At 39.6% G+C, this 25,431-nt stretch overlaps 1 long non-coding RNA gene across 1 annotated transcript in view; it reads left to right on the forward strand.

Annotated features, from left to right (window-relative positions):
* LOC141417962 (uncharacterized) overlaps positions 1-25,102 on the forward strand; it is a 30,607-nt gene extending 5,505 nt beyond the window's left edge. The window contains exons 2-4 of the long non-coding RNA XR_012442561.1: positions 19,770-19,974; positions 21,756-22,116; positions 25,012-25,102. This is a non-coding gene — a long non-coding RNA (uncharacterized lncRNA). The remainder of the gene's footprint in view (positions 1-19,769; positions 19,975-21,755; positions 22,117-25,011) is intronic.
* Positions 25,103-25,431: the final 329 nt, after the last annotated feature.

Genomic DNA, 25,431 nt, shown 5'->3' on the forward strand with positions numbered 1-25,431 from the left:
AATTGACTTAGTGTTGGAATTTGGGTTTCTCTTTCAATAGTTACCACTGTTTCTGGAGCACAGATTATACTTATACCTCTGGCTTCTCATGCTATGTGCTGTTCTAGATCAGCTCAACCTGAAAAACTCTGGGTCCAGGATTGCTTTTTGACTGTGGCTCTTGTGGACGTGTTTTTGCAAGATTTGCCCTGGTTCCATTATGGAGGATGACAAATGCTTGGTCAACATGTGTGGGGGACATGACTTCCAAGGGGCCCAGTAAGTTGGGAGAGATTTGTGTCTTGCACTGTAGATAACTCTTGTGTTAAAAGTGAACTAAACCACAAGTATGAATTTTAAGACAACACAGATTCCTGAAGCTGCATAAGGTTTTCTTAACCAAGCTAACCTGGCTTTGCTTCTGAGATCAGACAAGATAGGGCACATCCAGAGTGGTATGGCCATAAATTGCATAAGGATTTTTGTAAGATATGCACTGCTCTGAATCAGTACTAGAAACATCCTGTTAAAGCTAAACAAGCCCTGAAAAAAAAACATTTTGATGCTAACATTGGTCAAACTGGATTGTGGGCTGGCAGAGGTCAGGATAAAGTATACCTGGGGTCTGCCTATAGATTGAAACTCAAACTGCAGCCCAGCACAAATGCAGCCCAGCCACACAGGCATGGAGGCAGAAACCTTACCCAGCTCCATAGGAGGGGTCCGTGTGACTCTATTAATAAAGCAAAAGATATTGGAATCCAATTGTTGATGGATCATCACACGCCGGGAAAACTCTCAGCTGCATTGACTGGGCGAGCAGGGGGTATCATTTTGAACTTCTGGAGTTAATGAACTATGGCCTGAAATTTACAACCTGGTTGTGAGTATTATGGATTTAACTCCAAGCACAACTCCAGGAAGCTGGCACACTCCTCTGGCCTCTGTGTGGGCCAGAGGCCCTCCAGGGTTTGGCTTCTATATTCTCCTATTTCTCTGAAGCCCATTAAAGGTAGCCCAAGAGGCCTGCTGTGTCACACACCACCCCTCTAGTGCATGCTGGTAAGAAGCATTTGCTTCTTAACTCTGTTGTGATTACTGGAGCACAGGACAGATAACAACAAAGATGAACCGAAACTACAGACCTACTTGTTTCGGTTGACTTCAAAGAATTTAGAACATTAATTAGTACCCATGTAGGTTAGGCTGGAATGCATATCCTTTCAAGCCTGTGATTTAGAGTAGTCTTTTTCTTGTTTTCCCCTAGTCATTTAATGGGTTCAGTCTGCAAAGAGGCTTTGAAAAGGAAAGAAGAGTTTATGAAAGTTATCTGCTAATATTGTTTGGGAACCAGTTATGCACACAGATACTCAAATTGTACCTATTCTAAAAGAATCTCTCACTGTGTAAAATGAGACACACCAAGAGAAAGAGAGATTGATTTCTACATGTAAAAACACTTACTATGTAAGTAGTGATCAATAAGTGTATTATATATATAAATAACTAATAAGTTATAATGTAATGATCTTGTACGTGAAAAGACCTAGTATAGACTTTGGCTTCTACGAAGAATGAAATGAGAAGAGTCATTATATTTTGACATCTTTCCTTTTCTATTTGTTTCCATTTGCTTTCACTGCTAAACTTCAAGAATAGTCAATAGTTGTTACTTCTACTTCCTAATTTGCTATTTCTCCTCGATAGATTTTGGTCTTGGCTTCCTTCCTATCTTGCTACTAAATTTTCTCTTTTGAAAATAGCCAGTGCTTTTTTGCACACCAAATCCAGGGGTCTAGTCAAGGCCCCAAACTGCTCCATTTTTTGGTAGGGTTCAGCACTATTGCTTACCCCAATGTCTTAAAATTTTCTTTCCTGTGGGTTTTTATGCTAACACACTATTTGAGTCTTGTCCAGGCTGACTGGCCATTTCTTGGCTTTATTTGTTGACTCTTCTACTTGTTCCATAACTATCAATATTGAAAAAATTAAAATTCAGACCTTGACTTCTCTTGGTACTCTGGCTTTTTTTTTTCTATTCTGTTTCACCACTTTTAAAGCTTCAAGTACCACTTCTGAAAAAAAAAAAAAAAGACTGCTAATTCTGTATTTGACCTTTCTCCCAAGCATTAGCTTCATTCATTTGGCAAACATTTATTGAGCCCCCAAGAAGTGCCAGGCCTTTTTTCCAGGTTCTGGTGATAAAGCAATGAACAAAACTCATAAAACTTCCTTCCATAGCCAAACTTGTACTCTAAAGAAAGAGACATAAAATCAATAAGGTGTCATAGCTAACACTTATAGAGTACTTACTTCAAGTCAGGCATTGTTTTGAGTCACACACACACACACACACATTCATTTAATCATTGCACCAACTCATTTTAAAGATGAGGAAAATGAGGCCCCAGGAGGGAAAGTAATTTGCAAAAGGTCACACAGCTATTGATCAGTAAGCTGGGACTCAGCCCAGGTAATTTAGCTCTAGAGGTTGTGTAGGAGGGCCCCATGCGTGCTAGGCAAATACTCTACCACTGAGCTATCAGCCCAAGGTTGTGCGCTTGATCAGTAAGCTATATCAAGTTTCCTTATAGTATTTCAGATGTTGCTAAGTGCTTTTGAGAAAAAAAATAAGGCAGGGGAGATGGTGGTGGTGGTGGTGGTGTGTGTATGTGTGTGTGTTTACAATTTCAAATAGGGTGATCAAGGAAGAACCTGTGGGCAGTTGACCTTTGAACCCTAAAGGTATAAGGGAGATCCTTGAGGAAACTGGAGAGAAGAGAGTAAGATGGGCACTTAGGTGAGCATAAACCTAGCTTTCTCAAGAAAGGATAGTGAAGAGTACGGCAGGGAAGAAGTGAGGTTGAAGATATTAGGAGTTGAGGTCCCAGGGAACTTGTCGGTGAGGTTATTCAGAGCTTTGGAGGTCATGGAAAAGAGCTTGGTTTCTATGATTAGTGGAATGAGAAGCTGTGTTGTATCAGGACAGGATCAGTATGGGTGCTGCTTTGACAAACTACAGGGATTTACAAAGTTTCTGTAATAGTCTAGGTGTCTGTGGCTTGGGTAACAGCAGAAAAGGCAGAAAAATGGATGGATTCTTGGTCTATGTCCAAGGTAGAGCCAAAGGACTTCCTGAAGGATCGCATACAGGATATTAGAGAAAGAGGAATTCAGGATGATTTTAAGTTTTTGGTGTGTGTAACTGAAAGAGTGGAGTTGCCATTACCAGGAATGGAGAAGATTCTAGGAGGAAGAAATTTGTGATGGTAATATAAAGAGTTCAGTGTGGGGCATGTTTGAAGTGTCTGTTAGATATACATGTGAATGTAGCAAGTAGGTAGCTGATTATACAAGTCTAGAATTTAGAAAAGAATTCTAGAGAATTCTGGCCTGGAGATATAAATTCTTTCCAACAGGTATGTTCTATTGAACACTAAAATAATATTTGAATTCTCCTTCCTTACATTGAAGTGTCCATTAAATATGAGTCTCTTTTTCCTGCTTTGACTCATTTTTTCCTGGCATTAACTCTGCAATGTAGGGACTATTGCTAGCCCCCTCTTACAAATGAGAAAACTAAGGCATGCCAGGTCTACACTACCTTTACACATCCTAAAAGAAAGTGAGATAGCTTATAAGAAAATACATGGGTAAAGAATTCATAATACAAGGATAACATACTTAGGGTCAAGTCACAAAGAGAGGGTATAATTGTGCCAGAATATTTAGACTAAGTACAAGAAGACTTCTACAGAAAAAACCATAGCCTTCAGCAGAAATAAAAAGGCTAACAGCATGAACATCAGTTCATCAGGAAGGATGAATTTTTCTTAAGTGCTTAGTTATTTGGTTTTTAAAATAACCTCTCTTGGGGGAGTAAATATAGTCTTAGAGGGATTCCTTGGAGGCAAAAAAAGTTATAGAAAAGACTGAAATTGGTTAGATTAATCTCTTTTCTTGTTTCACCAGGTTAGTCAGTAATCATTTATTAAGCAATTATATGTGAAAGACTAAATATAACAGTGCTAATGTTATGAGGAATACAAAGATGTATTAAACATGGCTTGGCCTTCATGTATCTTATGATCTACTTTAAAGATGAAGTATAGGCACCAAAAATGATCAACAATCAAGCACCCCATGATAAATGGACAAAGGCGTGTGGTCACAGAAGGAATCTTATTCTGGTACCGATGCGAGATCTAGAACCAAAGACTTCCAGACCTCAAATCTAGGCACCACTGACTAGTGCTGTGTTCTAAGCAAGTTGCTTTACCTCTGTGTTCAAGTTTTTTTTCCACCTAGACAAGTAGGGATGATATTTCTAGATCCCATTTCAAAGGATTGTTGTGGGATTACTGGGGTAATATCATCTGGGAAGTGCATAGTGTAGAGTATAGCACATAGAAGGCAGTACAGAAGAATTTGCCATGGTTGTTACTTTAAATTGCAGAGGTCCTGTGGTTTGAGTGTGGCTTGTTCCTTCTGAGACTTATGGTGAAATTTGGTTCCATTAGAGCCGCATTGGAAGGTGGGACCTTTAAAATGTAATTAGGTCATGAAGAGAGGTGAATGCCTTCCTCTTGGAGACAAGTGAGTTGTCTCCAGAGTGGATGGTTATAGAGTGAGGTTCTCTTCTGCAGTTTCCCACTTGACTTTTGCTTTTCTACCATGAGAAGGAGCAGCACAAGGCCTTTTCCAGATGCTGGCATTATTCCCTTGGGCTTCCCAGCCTTCAGAATTGTAAGCAAAATAAATTTCTTTTTTTTGAAAAGTATTCAGCCTCTGGTATTCTGTGATAGCAACAGAAAATGGACTAAGACAAGGGGGAAATACGTAATTAGGAAAGTACTTATATCACTCATCAGAAGAAAGAGGCATCCATTCCTTTTGTTGTTCAGGACAGCTTCATGGTGGTAGTAAGATTTGAATGAGCTCCTAAATGTAGATACAGACATCTGCCTCGTCTTTATGACTGGTTTGCTATCACCAAGGTTCTCACCTCTGTTGCTATAGTGACTGTCACCCAACTTTTCCAAACAAGTCTTCTGGAAGGTGACAGGGCATTGAAGTGAGCTTGCTAAATGCAGTTCAGGGATGTGCCATACTAGGTCTGAATCATTTTGCAAGGCCTGGAGGGCACCTGAAATTAACCAAGTGAAGATAGGGAGAAGAGTCGGCGATTTCTTAGAAACCAATTCCAATCCCATCCTTTCCATGCCTAAACACAGCAACAGAGAAGTTCACGATGAGTGTCATCATGAGCTCAGGGTCTCTGTTCCAGGCCTGCCAGGCCTGCACTGTAGGAGCATCACCATTATTCCACCATGAAGGGTTTGTGTGCCTCTGCCTCAGGGAAACCAAGAGATGCACACATATATTTATCTGAAAGGCAGAGCCAGAGTCAAAGTCACAGAGGAACAGACCATCAGCATCAAGCCGGTCCTTAAAGAGGCAAAGATAAGGAGAAGGGAGTGTGGTAGCTTAGCGTAGGAATAAAGCAGAGGATGGGGAGTCAGGCCAGGTCAGGAGTGGGAGCTTGCCGGGGGAAGTGACTATAATAGCATTTCTCTGAGCATTTCTGAGGCAGCAATTTTTGTCCTTTGTCATGAAAGGAACCCAAAAAGCTGTATGAAGAGTGACTAGAAGTACCCTCGATGAGGCCCATCTAGTGAGGGCTGGCTTTCTTTCTCCCATGCTCTGAACAGTCACAGGGCACAGCCCTGCTGTGTGGTAGACATTGCACTCAGAATGTCCTGCTCAGCTCTGTCCTCTGGAGCAGTAGTCATGTCTGGGCTCATTGGAGACAGCTGCTCAGGCCAGCCCAGGAAATGGGAAACATACGGACAGCAGCGACAGACGGAGATGCTTTCCTGAACAGGGGACTTTCTGGAGCCCCTAGCTACAGCTGCAAGCACAATTAGGGGCTAACATGACCTTGCAAATTAGTGCTGAGGACACATCAGACCTCCGTTTCATCCTAATCCTGGAGGAATTACAAAAGGGAGCCAAGAAAAAGCAAGTTGGACTTTCTGACTCTTTTTCCTACTGTAATTTCACCTTGTAGAGAACTGCTCTCCTTTTCCCTTCTTCACCTTTTAGATGGACATCATACACTTGAAGCTGGGGCAGGAGAAAGAAAAACTTGATCAGATCTCTCCTGCTGGGATGTGAAAGGGGTAATTCTGGGAAGGGAGCCCTGCCCACTTGTATAAAGTCTCAACTTAAGATGGACTGGATTTGTGTGGTTTTTTTTTTCTGCAGTACTGGGATTTGAACTCAGGGTCTCATGTTTGCTAGGTAGGCACTCTACCACTTGATACCAGTCCTTGGATTTGGGGATGGATGTCAATGGGAAGACCAGGCCAGGACATTCCATGGTCTAGGGAAGAATAGACTATCAAGGTGGGGAGGGAAAACATACAAACAAAAGACTGTGAAGAAGAAAGAAACATTTGAATTAGTGAGACTATACCAGCATGGAGTCCAATAGCCAGAGCAACAACCATAACACAGCATGTTGCCAAAAGGAAGCACAACCAGGATGGGGTCCCTCTTGAATGACTGTCAGGAACAATGACTGGGGTGGTGCTGGTGTCTGACTTCATTCCTGGAAGTCAGATGTGGGTGTGGGCTGGCTTAAAGGCACAGTGGTAGCACAGTTGTTGACACCAGCACATCATCAGACTAAATGGACACGCAATGCCTTGGATGGGTCGAGAGTGGCTGCTAAGGATCAAGACTGTGGAAGCCCGGCCAGCTCCAGGCAGCCCCTCCCACCCTCTGCAGTGCCGAGAGTCAATGCTAGTTTTAATTTTATTCATGGTGCTTGTACTTTTCCATGTTGCAGCTCCTCAATGAATACTAATGGAACTCCAGATTGTTTTAAGTGAAGATCTGAGCAAGACACCTCCTTTCATCTTGTCAAGAGCTGTCATTTCCAACAGAGGTTTTTGGAGTTTCCTTTCTAACAGATTCAATGCAAACTCCTCTCTACACAGAGCTGCGTGTGTATTGCTGGCACTGGGCAATTGCAAAGCAGTCCTCATGGAAAAGGAAATCATCCTTGGCCTTCTGCCCCCAGCATGGTCATTGTCAACAGAGAATTCTCCTGTAGGAGGATGGAAGGAACGAAGAAGGAAGCAGCAGAAGGCGGTTCAGAGGCCATCTCTTAGAAGGAGGTGGGAGCTGGGACTCTCCTTTGCAAGGTTGTTTTGATCATTTGAAATGTCATTTCCATTATTTTCATAACCATGAGGCCTTTAAGGTTTGGAAGAATGGCTGCATGGCCATTTGAACTGCTTCTTTAATTCCCATCGTTCCTTGTTCCAGTTCACTTTGCATACAGTTGCTGTGCGATTTTTTTTTTTTTTAATCTTGACTCTAACCTACTCAAAAAATCCTCAAAGGTTATGGTAGCTCAATTGTTCTTCTCTGGATGACCTTCTAGTTTCTCCTCCCCCCACCCCATCATTCCAATTACTCCCACCCATTGCTTCAGCCTGCCCCTCCTTTGCTCAGCTACTAGGGCTAAAGACCAGCTCCTGGTAGGCCCGGTTTAGTGTGGTTGCTAAACCAGTGAAAGACAGACTTGCAGCTAATGGGTTTGCTTTACAGCCACTGAGCAGTCTGGAGCAGACCTCAGTCCCAAGGGACTGGGCTATTCCCTTTCTACCCCAACCCCAACCTTCATTGTTCTCGGCCTCCTTGATCACAAATGATCACAGCCTAAAGTAAAAACAGGCTCTCTTGATTGACAAAGTGTCGAGCTCAAAATCAGCTTCTAATTTTATGGGTTCTTGTAAAGCATAATACTTACAAGTCAGGAACAAGTGGTTCCATCCTGGCTCTCAGATTTCTTTATCATCTTGGGCTAGTTACTTAATTCAAGTCTCATTTCCTCATTGACAAAATTAGGATGATCATAGCACCAACTTCCTAAGCTTGTGACAATTAACTGAGATGATGGATATGAAGTATCAGCATGGAGCATGGCCCATGGTTAAGCGTCCGAGGAGTGAGTTATTTATTAGTAGACTATTTCTCAGCTAGGGTTGATGGGGCCAAAAAATGAAATCGGCAAGGCCCTAATTATACACAGCTAAATTAAAACTTGTGATTTGACAGTCCCTTTTCCTTCCTCAGACAACCCATTCCAAGCAAAAAACAAGCAGAACCCACAAAAACACTGTTTTGTTTTGGTTTTCCCCAACCTACCACAATGCAGGAATTGTTCACTTTGGTAAAGGCACTGCTTCTCGGGGATTCTGCTGGCCTGCTGACTGGCCCTGATCTATTTGGCAGGGGACAAGCTCCCTTTCCGCTCCCTCCTCTTGTTCTTGGTGGTGGAGGGGAGAGGGAGGAACATCTGCCCATGATCTCCTGGGGGGAGCCAGCTGCCCCCACAGTGGAGCAATGTTCCGCTGTAGGGGTCCTCAGCATTATGGCTCCCCAGGGCCTCTGGCAGGGGCAGGCCAGGGCTGAGAGCGCTCAAGGGCAGCGCTGAATGGCTGCCGGCCAGAGTGGCCCATCTGTGAGGTTGGCCAGAAGGCAGGAAACAGGCCATACAGTCCATTCCTAAGTAGACACTTTCCCTGTTTTTAAAAACCCAACATGTGGACGGATGCACCCTGCATTCTGGGTATGAGGGCGTGAGTGGGGCACATTTTTGCTGGTAGTTTTGCTGTTGCATTGAGTTGTGAGGGACTGGCTATGACTCTGGTCTGAGGAGCAGACGCAGCATGTCTCTCCCAATCCCAGGAGTTCCATCCTTTTGCTCGGGATTGAAATTCTTTTTCTGGACCCTGAGCTCTAGGCTATGGTGGATTCTGACCTTCATTTTCTTATTTACACTGAGCCCTCTGTGTCTTTCCTCCTCTCTGCCTCATATTCCAAATCTATCAGGCTAGATAAGGGGCCCCAGCTTAACAGTTACTTCTTCCAAGTGACATTCTTCCCCCAGCCCTGTATTTTGATCTTTTGAGGTTTAATCTTTCAAATAATACATGAGTGCATTTTTATTCCTATAAAAACAGTATACAAGTAGGTGGAGCAAATGTGACCACCATCTGCCTTCCTGAACACCTGCCATCTCCATCCCTTCTTCAGAATCCCTGGGTGACAGAGGTAACCACTGCCCATAGCTTGATGCACAGACCTCCTCTCCAGCCATTTTCCTCTAGACATCTGTATAAGTACAGGCAACTTTTGTGGAATTTGTGCTTTATGTAGTTTTATTTTATCAAAGTTTTATATGCCCACAGTTTAGACAATCAGCTGTTCCTCTAGGCGTGTTGGAAAGAACTGAATCTGTCTCCATAGAACCTCTCTGTTTTTCCCCTTCTAGAAAAAAATACCCTCAAAAGTCTCTTAGCTGATTCTTTTTGTATTTACATATCGTACACTTCTCTCTCTCTTTCTTTCTCCTCTCTTTTTCTCTCCAGGGCCCAAGGCTCAGGCATAATCTCTGAGTCCCCATATGGAAAGTGAGGATTTGGTTTTCTTTGCTCTCCCACTGCACACCCACACTGATATTCTGTGTTTACAGTATTTTGATGATTATAAGCTATGTAGTACTTGTGGCTCCTCTTCCTATTCTGTCTAACATGTTGTTCCCTGGAGTTAATAATTACTTTACTTGTTTATTTTCCCCTGTTATTATCAATAATTCAACCTCAAATACGTCCTCAGTTGCATACATCTCCTCTCAAATGTATTAGTTATTTATTCAGTATCTGTTATGGACTGAATGTTTGTGCTCAATTTTAAATTCATATGTTGAAACCCTTTCCCTCACCCGAAGGTAATAGGATTATGAGGTAGGGCCTTAGGGGAGTAATTTGGTTTTAAGGACAGAGCCCTCATAAATGGGATTAGTGTCTTTAAAAAAAAAAAAAAACAGACCCCAGAAAGCTCTTTTGCCTAGTTTCTGCCGTATGAAGACATAGTGAGAAGTTAACAGGCTGTAATCTAGAAGGGCCCTCACCAGAACCCAGCCATGATGCCCAGCCATGATGGCACCCTGATTGTAGACTTCCAGCCTTTAGAACTGTGAGGGCTAAAATTCTGCTGTTTATAAGCCTCCCACCCAGTCCAGGGTACTTTGTTACTGCAGTTCAAATGGACTAAGACAGGAACATCATCTTCAAGAAATCTCTCTGGAGCCTTTGGACCTGCTCCTGTCTGGAGCTATGGATCTCCGGGCTCTTGTACACCTGGCTTTCTTCCTCAGCCCAAACCTTCAATGTCCTTAACTTCATTGTCCTCAAGTCCCAACTGAGTTGCAAAGACTACAGCCTAAAGTAAATAAAAGCTTTTTTGACTGACAAAGCATTTCATCTTGGGCTTTTCTTTTTCTATTTTGAACTTCCCTTTCTCTACCATCTGTGGTATGGTATGGCTTATGCTTCTTTTCCATCTGATCCCACATGGTTCCATACTTTTTGAAGTCTATATCTTCCTGTTATTTAATTTGTCTCTTGTTGTGGGAGCATAGCTGCTCCAACATTTTTGGTCTCTGGTTTTAGGAGTGTACATACTTCAAATTGCTTCTTGAAAGAAGATATATAGAATGAAGGCATTCATTCATTCATTAAATCTCATTGAACACTTATTAAGAATTGTAGGAAGTGCCCAGCACTGGTGGCTCACGCCTGAAATCCTAACTACTCAGGAGGCAGAGGTCAGGAGGATTGTAGTTCAAAGCCAGACTGGGCAAATAGTTTGTGAGACCTTATCTTGAAAAAGCCCTTCACATAAAAGGGCTAGTGGAGTGGCTCAAAGTGTAGGCCCCAAGTTCAAACCCCACTACTGAAAAGAAAAAAGAATTACAGAAAGAAAACCTTTTATATGTATAATAGGTGCTTGAGGCATATCAGCAAATGAAGTCCAAGATTCCTCCCTTTGAGGACCTTATATTCTAGCAGAGAAAGTGTGATAATAAAAATAAACATAATGAGTAAGAAAGTTAGAAGGAATATTAGGAAGTGGTAAGTTCTGAGGAGACCAAAATACAAAACCAAACAAAACCCAAACAGAGAAGGATGAGAGGGTGAGATAGGTCTGCCTCTAACATTTGTGGAGCTTTGGGACAAGAGTTCAGGTGAGGACCCATTAGTTGTCATCACCTTGATTCAGACCTACATTATTAAAACTTAGAAGCAACATGGGCCATTTCAGACTACAAAATATTCTTCAGATTCCCTTTGCAACTGCTGTGACTATCTATCGAATCTGTGGGTTCCTTGGAACCACAAATTGAAGTTCAAAGAGAAGCAAGGAAATGGATGTATGGTACCAATAGAAAATGTGACTGTCTTCTGTAAGAATCTATTGCATTCATGCTATCTGAGAGAAATGATTTGACAAGTTAATTAATTTGTCTTAAGTATTTCTGCCGCTCAAATCCTGCCTGCACTCCAAAGCAGTATCCCTCTTTGAAGTTGGCAGTGGCCCAATCCACAAACCTTCCTGGCATTCCAACACAGTTTCCTTATATTCCAAGGACACAGGAAAGGAGATGGGGAGATGCATTTTCATTAGTCCTCAGAGTGGATGTTTACAGTTACAGAAAGTTGTGCACCAGCTCAAAGGGCCAGATTTCAACTGATAAAAGCATGCAGATATTCTTTATAGTGTGTGTGTGTTCATGATATGTTGGGCCCTACAAAACCTAGGACCCAGGTAAGAAAGAGGCCCTCCTGCTTGGATCTTAACAGGTCTTGCACTCAGGAGCACTGAAGTACCATTGGGGAAGATGTCATGTAAGAGAAGACTTAAAGGAAGTGCAGCATGTAGTCATAAAGTTATTTTGGGGGAAAAAATGTTATAAGGTATATTTCTAAGGTCTGTAGTGCAAGCTGACATTTAATTAATAGTTTAGGTATGGGATTCTAGAGAGGGTTTTTTTTTTTTTGTAGAAATTCAGAGAAATTGCTCTATTGCTCATCTACTTCTATGGTGGATGTGGCAAAACCAATGTCTCCCTGATTCCTGGCCTTTTTTTTGCCATTTGATTCTTGATCTTTTGTAAGTAACTTTTTTTTTTCAGTGCTAGGGCTCAAACCCAGGACCTCATGCATGCTAGGCAGTGGCTTCCACCTTATCATCTTTTGCAGATCTGTTTTCATTTATTGTGTTGTCTAGCCAGTGAGCATTCATTCACAAATATCTGTGGGATGAACGAGTGAATAAATGAATACACTGTTGTATGCTGGTGATGCAACAGACCACAAAACAGTCAAGTTCCAGCCTTTCTGGAGCTTACATACCAGCAAAAGGTGAAGACCATACGTGAAACAAGAAAAACAGTGTGTTAAATGATGCTTGATGCTACAAGATAGAAAGTAGGGATAGGCAATTCTGGTAAGTGGGGAGTAGGAGTTGCTGCAATTTTAAATAAGGTGATGCAAGAATGCCATACCAAGAAAGTGACACTTTTTGTTTTGTTGTATTTTTAACTGATAAATGACAATTGTATACACTTGTACATTGTGGTATTTTGATACACGTATGCATTGTGTAATGACCAAATACGGATAATTAATATATCCATCATTTCATACCATCACCTCACTTCTTTATGGTGAGAACATTCAAAACCCTCTCTTCTAATGGTTCTGAAATACACAGTCCATTGCTATTGACTTTAGTCACTCTACTGTAAAATAGAAAGTCCAACTTTAAACTATAACTTTGCACTCATTGACCAATGTCTCCTTTTCTCCTTCTTCCCACCTCCCACCACCATATCCTACTCTATGTTTCTGTGGGTTCAGCTTTTTCAGATTCCACAATTTAGTAATTTCAGTGAGATTATTGGTACTTCTCTTTCTTGCTGACTTATTTCACTTAGCGTAGTTCTCTACTTTCATGTAGTTGCAAATGACAGAATTTCCTGGTTTTTTTTTTCATGGATGAACAGTATTCCATTGGGTATATATACTACTTTTCTTTACCCATTCATCCAGTGATGGACCCTTAAATTGTTTCCATATCTTGGCTATTGTGAATAGTGCTGCAGTAAACATGGCAGTGCAGGTCCCTGTTTAACATACTGATTTCAGTTCCTTTGGGTATATCCCCAGTATATATCCAAGTAGTGGGATCACTGGGACATATGGTATCTCCTTTTTTAGTTTGATATTTCTAACTAAAGTGTCCTGAAGGAATAAAGGGAGCAAGTGATGTCAATACCTGGAAGAATAGCATTTTAAGCACAAATGTAGACATCTTCAGGATTTCTTCTGCTGTTCAAAGACAGCAGAAGTCAATGCTCCTGGGGTCCATGGAAGAGATGAGGCATGAGAGGCAAGAGGGCTGTGTAGGTCAGGAAACAGATTTTGTTTTATTATTTATTTATTTTTAAACACTTTATTAGCATATATATAGTTGAACAGGGGGTTTCATTATGATATTTCCATGTGTGCTTATAATTTATCGTGATTAGGGTACCCCACCATCGTTCTCCCTCATCTCCTTCTCACTACTTAAAATGATTTCAATATTCTATTTTGATACAAGTATATAAAGTACATTGACCATATTCATCCTTCTTTACCCTCTCCATTCACCCTTCCCTCTCCCTAGTACTCACCTAATAGGTTCTGTTTTACATTCCTGTCCTTACTTTTTTTCTTACTAGAAGTAAAAGGGAAAACATTAAACCAAATTCTGGTTCTCTTTGAAGTTGGGACTAGCAGAATTTTTTTGATCTTATACATGTAGGCATATGTTGAGAGAAAAGTCAGAACTGATTACAACTTTTTTCTTTGCCTGAGTAGCTGAAAAGCGGAAGGCATCATGGGTGAGCTGGGTAAGAGTTCAGGAGTTATGTGTTTAGGGGGAGGCAGGGAAGAGGTAGAAGAGCACAGAAGATTGGCCATTGATTGGATTTAGCAAGTTCAAAGTTATGGGTGTTGTTGAGAAGAACAGTGTTAGTGGAGGCCAACGCTCTGCTGGGAAGATTCAGGAGGAAATGGGTGGGGAGATCAGAGCCAGCTGAGTCAACTCTTTCAAGGTGTTTATATCTATAAGGACAGAACTAAGGTGGTGAGGTGAGGCTAAGCTTATTTATTTATTTTTTAAGTTGAAAGAGATAGTTAAAAAGGTTTGCGTGCCAATTGGAAACTCATAGCTTTCAGTTCCGGAAAGTTTTCTTTAGTTATTATTTTTGTCTTAATGATTCCTCCCCCTTTATGGTTTCTGCTATTCTTCTCAAACTCTATTATCTGAATTTTGAATTACTTTTCTCATTTTCTTACATTTTTTTCTTGTGTGTTCTACCTATTTGCCTTTTTGCTCTAATTTCTGGAATTTTGTCTCGATTTTCTCTTCTGAGTTTTAACATTTTCTGTACATTGCTACAGCCCTTTCTCGTGGCATTCTATTCTTGTTTCATGAATACAGTATAGTTGCTTATTTTTCTGAGGATTTTAATGATAGTTTTAAATTAAAGTTTGTCCTCTTGAGCTGCTTTAGCTTCCTCATTTCCTTGTCTTCCCCTGTTTGTACTTTTGATTCCTGTCATTTACATTAAATACTTTCTCAAATGGTTAATGATCTTTGGCTGCTCACATCTAAGACTAGGCACTTAATCCTTATGTGGTAGCATTCGTCTGACTGTGGCTTTCTTGTTAGTGAGCTCTGTCTGGGCTGTCATATTGGGGGAGACTTCTGTTTTACTTTCTTTAAGTCTCTTCTTTCCTGCCTGGTAGATGAATGTCTGACTGCCAGCTTCCTGGGAGTCAAGTGGAAAAAGAAAGTAAGGGAAAGAAAGTTGGAGGTGAGCTCTGAAGAGTTTGATACAGGTTCTCATTTAATCTCTCTGTTTTTGCTAGGGTACTCTTTTTGTGTGTGTGTGTTGCTGTGGTTTGAACTCAGGGATACCTATGGCACTCTTACCTTCAACATACCTGTTTATATTTTCCAGAGAATAAAATTCAAGTTGACGATGGAGGGCCAGACTTATGGCTGCTAAGAGTAGAAAAGAAATTCTGCTTAAAAAAAAATCTCCCAGTCAACCTCCTCTTTTTAACCCACCTTTACTTCCCACTTTCAAAAATTCCTTATGTTGCCACTTTTTAGCAGCAGGCTCTTGGGGGCCTGCTGCTAAATTGACTTGCTTCGTGGCTTCCCTCAACGAAGGTTTAAGATTCATGCTCTAACATAAGAGGTGAAGGTAGAGGATATAAGGATGTGCATTGAAATTTGTTGGAAAATCGGGGTTGGGAGGTAAAGGGGTAAGGGAGAGTAATGGAAGGGGTTGAACAGATCGAAGTAAAGCACACCCACAATGGGCATACATTGAGAAACCCCTTTGAACATCCACTTAAAAATTAATATTGAAAACCAGGACTCTAAAACAGGTGCAATTTGTGTGTGTGTGGGGGGGGAGGGGACTGAGGGAGAGAGATGATGGGGGCAATGTCACTAATGTACAATATAAGTCTAATCGGAATTGTCACTATGAATCCCCCCCATATAATGAATATATCGTAATAAAAATTTATTTAAAACAAAGATTCAGGCTTTCCCAACTGTTCATTCAAGTGCTACCTGTCCACCTGTTTTCCAGCTTTTAGTATTTTATTGTAGTTTCTTCTTTGGTACTTTTTGACCTCATGGGTCAAAGTTATTCCAAAAACTAAACTAAAGCAAATCTGGAATTTGAGAGAGAGCAAAGCTAAATGTGTATGTTAAATCCTGTATCTTAAATTGGAAGCAACAAATGATAACCTTTAATTTTTTTCAGCATTTATTTTGTGGAGATAGGAGGAAAGTGTATTGTCTTTATTAAAATTGTATGCTTTTTCTTATTGCTCAGAATAACATTTTTAACTTTTTTTTACATTTTATAGTTTTATCATCATTCCTAATCATAAGCATCAACTAATCAGTCATTTACAATAGAAGTAATTTAGATGGCTATTGTTACAAATCATATCAAAGTCTATTTACCCTCTTTATTCATTTACTGGTGTATAAACCATTTTTAATTTTTATATACCTTCCTCAAGTTTTTATTTTGAAAACTTCAAACCTACAGAAAAAAGTTACAAATAAAAATAATAAAAATAAATGCCAGAATACTCTGCAGTTGAATTGAATTTACCAATTATGTGTATTTTTACCACATTTGTATGTGAGGTCTCTCTTGCTCTCGCTCTCTGTGCCTTTCACAATGCACACATGTATCTTGTATGTCTTAAATGAGTTGAAAGTAAATTGCAAGTTATTGTGACTACCCCTAAATTTTCATCATGCTTATTCTTAGAATGAGATTACTTTCCTATATAGTGACACCATTATCACACCCAAGGATTTACATTAATACAATAACCCTATTTAATTTGTAGCCCATTTTTAAGTTTTCCTAAAACATTTTCTTTAAAGTTCTTTGTCTGCTTTTCCAATCTCAAATCAAATCAAGATAGGGACTGCATTTGGTTACCATTTATCATTTAGTCTCTGTCATCCAGATCTCTCTCTCTTTCTCTCTCTCTCTCATCTCTTGTCTATGCATGTGTATTTTATGACATTAACATCTTGAAGAATCAGGGCTAACTTTTTGACAGACTTGCATAACTTTGTTTAGATTTAGGATGTATGTATGTATGTATGTATGTATCTATCATCTATCTATCTATCAATCATCTATCTATCAAATTTAACAAGAATAACAAAGTTGATGTGTGCTCTCATGAGTCACATCAGGAGGCAAACAATATCCTGTTGTTGCATTGTTGATGATAATAAATGTGATCACTTGGATAAGGGGGAACCTTTCAGATTTCCTTATTTTAAAGGTAGATCATTGTCTTTTTTACTTACGAAGTAAACTGGTGTGAAGGATGGGGATACTTTGAAGTCATGTGTGTGTACTTTTCCTAACAATCTTTAACTAATGTTTTTAGCATCCATTGGGGATCCTTGCCTGAAGCAATTATTATATTCTATCATTTTCTGTCCATATTAGATGGCTTTATCCTATAATAAAGAACTCTCTTCTTCCAGTGCCCCCACCTTTTCTCTCTCTCTTTGAATATCACTATGGTTTCATGGATTTTTCCCCTATATTATAGCCCATTACCTTCACTAGTAATTTTGATTCTCAAATTGTCCAGCGTTTTTCTAATTAGAGGCCTTTCAAGCTGATTCCTTTGTCTTGTGGATATATCCTCTTCAGTATTTTGAGTCTCCCTTTCTTTCTAGCAAAGAAAAGATGCCAAGCTTTGTAATTTCTCCACCTCAGATCTGAACTCTTATTTCTTTAGGGAGTCCTAGTTTCTTTTAGAGGGGCCTCATAGTTAGAAATCATATCCTGGGCCTTAAGTTTTACTATATGTCACCTTTTGTGTAAGAACAAAGGAGAAATAAGAATGTTTCACATATAAATGTGTGTTTGCCTATTTTGCAAAAAGAGACTTGATAAAGATAAGTGAGAGACAAAAGGATAGTTATCTATAGGATGGGAATGGGAACGAAATGGAGGAATAACAGTAGACGAGAAGCTTCTCTGAGGATATCAGTCAATGTTCTGTATGTCATTTCCTGTTTTTCGCAGTGAGAAGTCAGTTCCCCAAAACATCACTATATTTACTTATTTATGTATTTCCTATGCATGGTAGTTCCAGTTTTACTATCTCAGCAGTGCCTCTGACAACAGACTTATGAAATAAAGCTTCGAGATTTCTTTGCTTTTTTCCTTTTTTTAGTCTAGAATATATGCCATAATATGTATACAGCCACAATTCTGTGTTCAAAATCTACTTTAAAAATTCTTTTTCTGTGGGCGGTCATATTACTGACGTGATATTCAGTTAGGTTCATTTATTTCTGCATGTGTTCAGCAGTAGCATTTGCCTTTTCATTCTTTTTTGTTATAATTTTGCTTTTGAATCAGGTTACATGCTCAACAGTCAAAACCAACATGAAAAATACTGAGAGAAGTCTCTCATCCCATTCCTACTCACTCACTAAAATAATGACTTTTATTTGTTTCTTGTTAATCTTTCTTGGGTTTCTTTTTTTCTTTTACAAAAAAATCTTTTTTCTCACAGGAAAATAGTATTCTAATTTTTATATAATAAAATGTAATATATAAAAATAGTATACAAAGTATCAAACTTGTTCATATTCTAAAAATAAATTTAAAAATGAAAAATTACCACTATATCCTACAAATCTTTCCATATCAGTTAATAGAGTTCCTTCCCATTCTTTGTTCCTACTATATGGTAATAAAACTCTGAAAGGATAAATAATTTATTTAGTCTCCAATGGATAGACATTCAGATTGTTTCCAACATTTCGCTATTATAAATAATACCCCAGTTCATAGCTATGTGCACATGTTGTTTTGTTCGTGGATGTGCATTCCTGTTCGTTTCTTTCTTCTCCCTCTGGCATTCCATTTACATATGTTATACTTTTTTTTGGTTGTCCCCTACTTCTTAGGTATTTGGTTTTGCCCCCCCCCCACCCCGTGGTTTTTCTTTTTTTTTTTTTTAATTCTTTGTTCTTATCCTTTGGTTTGTAAGTTTCTGTTGAGATATGTTCAAGCTCACTAATTCTTTCCTTGGCTGTGTCCATTCAGTCTACTGATGAGAACATCAAAAGCATCCTTCAAGGGTGGAGGGAGAACTCAGTTGTAGAGTGCTTTCCTAGCATGTGGTAAGGTTTGGGCCCTAGCATTACAAAAAGTTCTTTTTTTGTTTCTTTTGGATTTCTAGCATTTCCTTTTGCTTATCTTGCCAACCTGTTTTTGTAAGATGTCACTTTTTCCTTTTGTGCTCTTAACATACTAATCATAGTTATTTTACATTCCTGGTCTGATAATTTCAAATCTCTGCCATATATAATTTGGTTCTGATGCATGCTCTGTTTCTTCAGACTGTGGGGTTTCTTCCTTTCCTTTTCCCATCCCTCTTCTCCCCTTCCCCCTTTTCTCCTTCTTCTTTTTCTCAGTTTCTCTCCTTTCCTCTTTTCCCCTTCCCCCTTGCCTTCCTTCCTTTCTTTTGCATGCTTTATAAGTTCTTGGATATGATATATCAGGTAAAAGGAGCTTAGGTGAATGAGTCTTTAGCTTTTTGTTTATGTGGCTAAGAGTTGGGTTGTGTTTACTGTTTATTGTAGATGTCAGAAGCTAAAATTTCCTCTGGTATTCTTGTTTTTCTCTTCCTTTGTTGCCTTTGCATTTTCTTAGAAACTTCTTAAACAAAGTTTGAAATCTGAAGCATTTTCTGTTGTAGTCCCCTGTAATGACACAGAAATCTTAATGATGTGTGGAGAGGTGTGCAGGTAGGGAAGAGTTCTATAATTCTATGATTAAGTCTTAGTCTTTTAGTGAGCCTGTGCCCCTAGACTGGGACCTTTCCAAGCACCTTTCAGCTTGTTTCCACCTCTTTAGGCTAGTAGGAACTGGTAGGGACTGGTGCTAAACATATCCCCATTAGTTAAGCAGTGGCAAAATATGTTTTCCTTGAGGGGTTTTATTAAGGAGAAAAGAAAACTCTGGATATATCCCAACGTGGTTATTCTCCTCCTATGCCTTTATGAAGCACAAGAGGATATTCTTCTTAGATCTCCCTGAAAAACTGTGGGACTCCTAGAGATGATGGGTGGCCTCAAGATAATACTTTCTCAAGCTAGAACACAGTCAGTCTTCAGCAATTAACTAATTTACTTTGTTTTCTTGCCAATTTCCTATTACTTGGTAGCTTGAGTGGTGCTTTTCACTCCCAGTAGATTATGATTCTCCTTATTATTATTTTGTCTTTAATTTTCAGGATGGTGATTTGCCCTCACCTCAATTCTCTGATGAACCTAAGAAGAGTTGTTGATTTTCAGTTTGTCCAGGTATTTTCTTATTGTGAGGATGGCAGTGATGACTTCCAAGCTTTCGACAAGTTGAACTGGAATTCAGAAGTTCATGCATGTTCTGGAGGCATATCTTAAAGATAAATCCTAGAAGTGGTATTACAGAGTCAAGGGGTAAGATGTCTGCTATTTTGTTCTATATTGCTGAGTTCCCCTTCACCGGGTTGTACTATTTTGCACTTCTACCAGCAATATGTGAGAGTGTTTTTGTAACAGAATGTTGTCAAGCTTTTGAATTCTTGGCAATCAATGGTGAGAACTGATGCCTCAATTTAGCATTTCTCTTGTTGTGAGTAAAGTTGAGGATTTTTTTTGTGTTTAAAAGACATTTGCATAAATTAGCTTGTGGACTCTGTTTATATCTTTTGCTCTGCTCTCCATATTTTAAAAAATGGATTTTGGTATTTTTCTTCACAATCAAGGATTTTTTTTTGCTTATTATTTAATTACCCTTTTTTCTTTGTTGTTAAATTTATCTTTATTTTAATCTAGATTTTGAGTCACAGATTTTGTCACTTACAGGTTTGTATCCCAAAAGAGGAAAAAGAGAAAAATGAAGGTAGAAGAGCCATGATTCCTTCAAGTCTCTTGGAAGTCTCTGCCCAGGGTGGAAGAGACTTGAATCATTGAAGGAGTGACAAAAATAACCACCTGCCTCTTTGTCTGTGCCTCTGTAATCAGAAGCAGTAATCAGCAAGGAGAGCATAGATCTGTGTTATTTGGAGGACAGGGTCCTTGCTGCCCACAACGACTTCCACAAGCTGTGTGGAGATTGCTCTGGGAACATGTGTCCAGCTGTTTGACATGGGGCTGGGAGTAGGGGATAGGTAGTTACTACTGTGTTAAGGGCTGAAATTGGCCCACCTTACCATCCAAGGCTTCCCCTGGAAGTTACAGAACCTTAAATAGACCCAAAATAGTTAAAACAGACAGATTCCACAGTGCAGTCATCTAGATGAAGGGACAGATAGATTCCTGATGCATCCTACCCCACCACCTTCTCTGTGCTTTACCCCATTGATTAGATTAGGAACTGGCTTTTCTATTACATTGATTTTTTTCAAGCAAGCAGCATTTTCATTTATTTATTGCTTCCACTGCTTTCTATTTTTTATCTCGATAATTTCGGATTTTATCATTTTTCATTCTTTCTGCATTCTTTTTGTGCAATTAGCTGCTCTCTTTTTACCTTTTGTGTTGGGAATTTCATGTCCTTATCTTCAGTCTTAATTAACCAACTTTTCATTGAAGTGGGTTACATGTACAGTAGACAGATTTATGAGACTGAATTTTAAAAGCAGACAAACCCTGGTAGCTACTACCTAGGTCAAGAGCTATGCTGTTATTCTTACCCCAGGGTACCTTGCAGGTGAACATCTGGTCAATATCCCTCCAATTCTGCTTCCATTGCAATAAATGAGCTTTACCTACTTACATACAAATGTTATGATATAATACGCACCCTGCTTTATCCACCTTTCTGTTCCAAATTATGCCTGGGAGAGGACTGCTGTGCATAGTGACTGTATTGCATTTCTCTTTTTGAGTATACTATACTTTATTAAATTAATTAATTAATTAATTAATTAATTCTGGTGGTACTGGTGATTGAACTCAGGGCTTTATGCTTGGTAAGCAAGTATCTTAGCACTTGAGCCATGCCCCCACATTTTTTGCTTTTTTTAAGATATGGTGTTCCACATTTGCCCAGGCTGGCTTTGAACTGAAATCCTCCTACCCTCTACTTTCTGAGAAGCTGGGATTATGGGCATGCATTACCACATTGGGCCTATCCTTTATTTTCATATTTGTGACAATAGAAATATATTAATTACTTTTGTAATTACCTGAAAAACACCTTAAAGGAGGAAGGCCTTATTTTGTTTGTGTTTCAGAGGGTTCTGTTCATGGATGCCAGGCCCCATGCTCCTGGGTAGAACATCATGGCAGCAGCACCATGCAGCAGGGAGGTTCTACAGCTCCTGGTGGATGGGAGAGAGAGCGAGAGAGACACAGAAAGAGAATGTGTTCAGGAACCAGGAATAACTTTCAAATGCACACTCCCAATGACCTACTTCTTCCAGCTAGGCCCCACCTCCTAAAGCCTCCACCACCTCCCAGAACAGTACCACCAGCTGAGAACCAAGCATTCCACACATGAATTGTGTGGGTGGATCTTTCATATTCAAACCATAACAATAAGAAACGTGTTTTGTATCTGCCCCCAGCTCTTGACACAAAGTTTCCTGAGCCCTGGTAAGTTCCTAAATTTCCTGAATGTCTCATACAAAAATCATAAATCCATAGGAATTTCTTTTTTTTTTTTTCTGGCTGTACTGGGGTTCGAATTCCCAGCCTTGCACTTGCTGAGCACATGCTCTACCACTTGAGCCATGTCCAAGCCTTTTCTTGCTTTAGCTCTTTTTTAGGTAGGGTCTTGCAGTTTGCCTTAGGCCAACCTCACACTGTGATCCTCCCACCTATGGCCTCATAGCTGGGACAATAGGCACAAGCCACAACACTCTGCTTATTGATTGATATGGTCTTGCTAACTTTTTTGCCCAGGCTGGCCTCAAACCTTGGTCCTCTTGATCTCTGTCTCCCAAGTAGCTGGAATTATAGGTGTGAGCTTGTAAGGATTCTTAAATTATTGGAATATCTTTTATTCTAATGAGATGACTCTTGGTGGAATCCTGAATAGCTTTAGGAAGGGGGCTGTTCACCAGAAAAACCAAGTCATGTTTAGAACCTTAGAATTCAATGGTATTCCTCAAACCTCTGGGAGGGGGAACAGGGATGGAAATTAATGTAATAATTGATCATTCCTGTTTGATGAAATCTTCATAAAAATCCCTAAACTATGAAGTTTGGAGTATTCATAGGTCAATGAACATATATACCCTACAGAGGGTGGTTACAAATTTACCCTCGCAACATTTTCATTTACTCCCCATCCTCTCCAATACCTGGTACTGTTAGTTTTTCAGTTAGTCATTCTGAATTATGTCTTTTGGAGCTCATTACTGTTGAGCATCTGTTCATATGCTTTTAGTTGTTCAGATAACCCTGATATCCTCCACTGAGGCCAGACCTTCACAGAGGTTATAAATTCTGCTTATAGAAGACTCAAGGTCGAGCAACAGGACTGAGAATGATATCCTCAGGATCAGAAAGAAGGGAACTGGATTAATGAATGAGAAGAACTCCTTAGAGACCCGAAAGACATGTAGCTATACTTTAAATCGAAAGAGGATATCCCACAGCTCAGAAAGCTTCTATCAGTTCTCAGAGCTCAGGTTAAAGACAACCTCCTGTAAAGATTTTTTATTCATTAAAAAAATCGGGCTGCTCATTCTTTTCTTGTTGATTTAATTTTTTTATATGATCTTTCTCTTTGTGCTTTTTGGTAATTATTTTGGTATTTAGGAAGTTTTGTTTTGTTTGTTCTAGTATTTACCTTTATATCAACAACTTTGAATGCCCACAGTCTCCTCTGTCCTCTTTATGGGCTACTATTTTTGGGTTTGTAAGACTTAAATGATATCCTTTGCCTTCTAATGCTGTGTGTATGTCAGTCAGTGAATTTTATTATGTTTTCCCCATTTTCTTTCCTTTATCTACCCATTTTAGTTATGTATTTCCACTTCATCAAAACTTATAACATTTACATTCTGTTCTTTCCTCTTGTCTTTATCACCATTTCAGCTTTAGTTCTGAATCTGAATGCATGCAGTTTGTTGTCCTTCTCCCATGATTCCCTTGTCACTTATTCACTGGATGAATAAAGCTTGCCCTTTAGTAGGCTCCACACAAGGCCTATGAAAACATGTTCCTTGATTACTTGTAGGCTTCAAGTAAGTTTTCTAATACTATTAGGTGCTGGTAATTTCAGTTCTTCTTCTGCCCCCAACTTAGATCCTGAAGTGCTTCTGTTGTATTTATTTCTCTAAGCTCTCCTATTCTATGTCTCCCACTGACTTCAAAGGGCACATGCCTTTGTATTTGTGATGGTTCCATCTGTCTCATAGCAGGTCCCTCTCAGCTTTTATTTGCTCCTTCCTTTTGGCATACTCTCCTTTAAAACTGTGTGAAGACCCATGGGATTTGTGGGTAGATGGAGACTTGCTTTGTTGCTGTGGCTCTTTAGGATTTGAATCTATCATGTCAGTCTATATATGGCTTTTACAAGTTCTTTAGAATTTTCTTAGAAGTTTTGCTTACCACACTTCAGTGGATTGCTCCTCTTTACACAGTTTCATTAGCAATAAGGGTAGCAGTATATCTTTTCTCTCCTAATTTTTTGGAGTTTATTTCACTTGGGTTTTCTATGTTCTACTCCAATGGGTTTTTTAAATCTATGGTTTGATAGCATACATGGCCTATTTTGGTAGTTAGGCTAAGAGTGATGTTCTTGCAAAACTCTGTAAAATTGGGAGTAGAAATCAAACCACTCCAGAATGCAATGGCTTAAAATTTTCTGCATGTTTTGTTTTCTAACTTTAAAATTTGTTTTTAAATATTCAAGCCAGAAAACTTCTTAGGAGATATATTATAGTGTTTTAAATTTAGATTCCAGAATGTAGAGTGAATATATTTATTTCCATCAAAACTTAAAATGACCTAAAACCAAATTAAAAATGATCTTAAGGGAATAAAATGGTGAATAGCCAACCCCCAAGACACACACACACACACACACACACACACACAAGAATAGAACATTAGGAGTTCCATTAACAATACAAAGATCTCAATAAATTTCTAGAAGATGGAAAGCCAAAGAAGTCATAAGTGAGAAGCAGTGGAAAGGAAAACTTATACTGAGAAAACCCACCAAAGTGAGGGTGGAAGAACGGGGGAGACTAGGTAGGCAGCAGGAAGTGCAGTGGAAATAGAATTAAGGTGTGTATATAGAATTGTTCACATGCCATCTTACATCCTTCCTTTGCCTTCAATCTGCCCCAAGAGAAGATTGCACCAGGTACTTAGTTTCAGGCTAGCTAGCAACAAAACCAAACCATGTGATTCTAAAGAACTGTCAGAAAGAACTAGGACAACTGGTATGGCGTGGGCACTTGCCAGCAAACTGCTTCACAGTGTATCAGGTATGGTTTCAAAAATGATAACTGGCTCCCATTTTACTCTCCTTAGGATGAAGGTCACCATCCCAATTTGCCCACCCAAGATGCTTCTGCTTATCACATTTAAAATATGAATGGAAAACAAAGTGTTCTGGTGATCTGTTTATTGCTGCTTAATAAGCCACTTCACTTAATAAACCACTGACTTAAAATAACAACTTGTGATTATCTCTTATGGTTCTCCAGCTTCCCTGGGCTAACCTGGGTGGCTGTCACTTGGGGTCTCTTGTGCAGTTACAGTAAGATGGCAGCTGGGGCTGGCGTCTTCTGAAGCTCAATTGGGCTAATTATCCAAGATGGTTTCTTGCTTACATACCTGGTGCTTTGCTTCTCCTTGACTTTTTCACCAGGTGACTTGGTCTTCTCAGAGCATGGTGGTATCAGGGTGATCACACTTGTGACTTGGAGATTTGTTTCTAAGAGAGGGAAA

Source organism: Castor canadensis, chromosome 2 (assembly GCF_047511655.1).
Source record: "Castor canadensis chromosome 2, mCasCan1.hap1v2, whole genome shotgun sequence".
NCBI classification, from domain to species: Eukaryota; Metazoa; Chordata; class Mammalia; order Rodentia; family Castoridae; genus Castor; species Castor canadensis.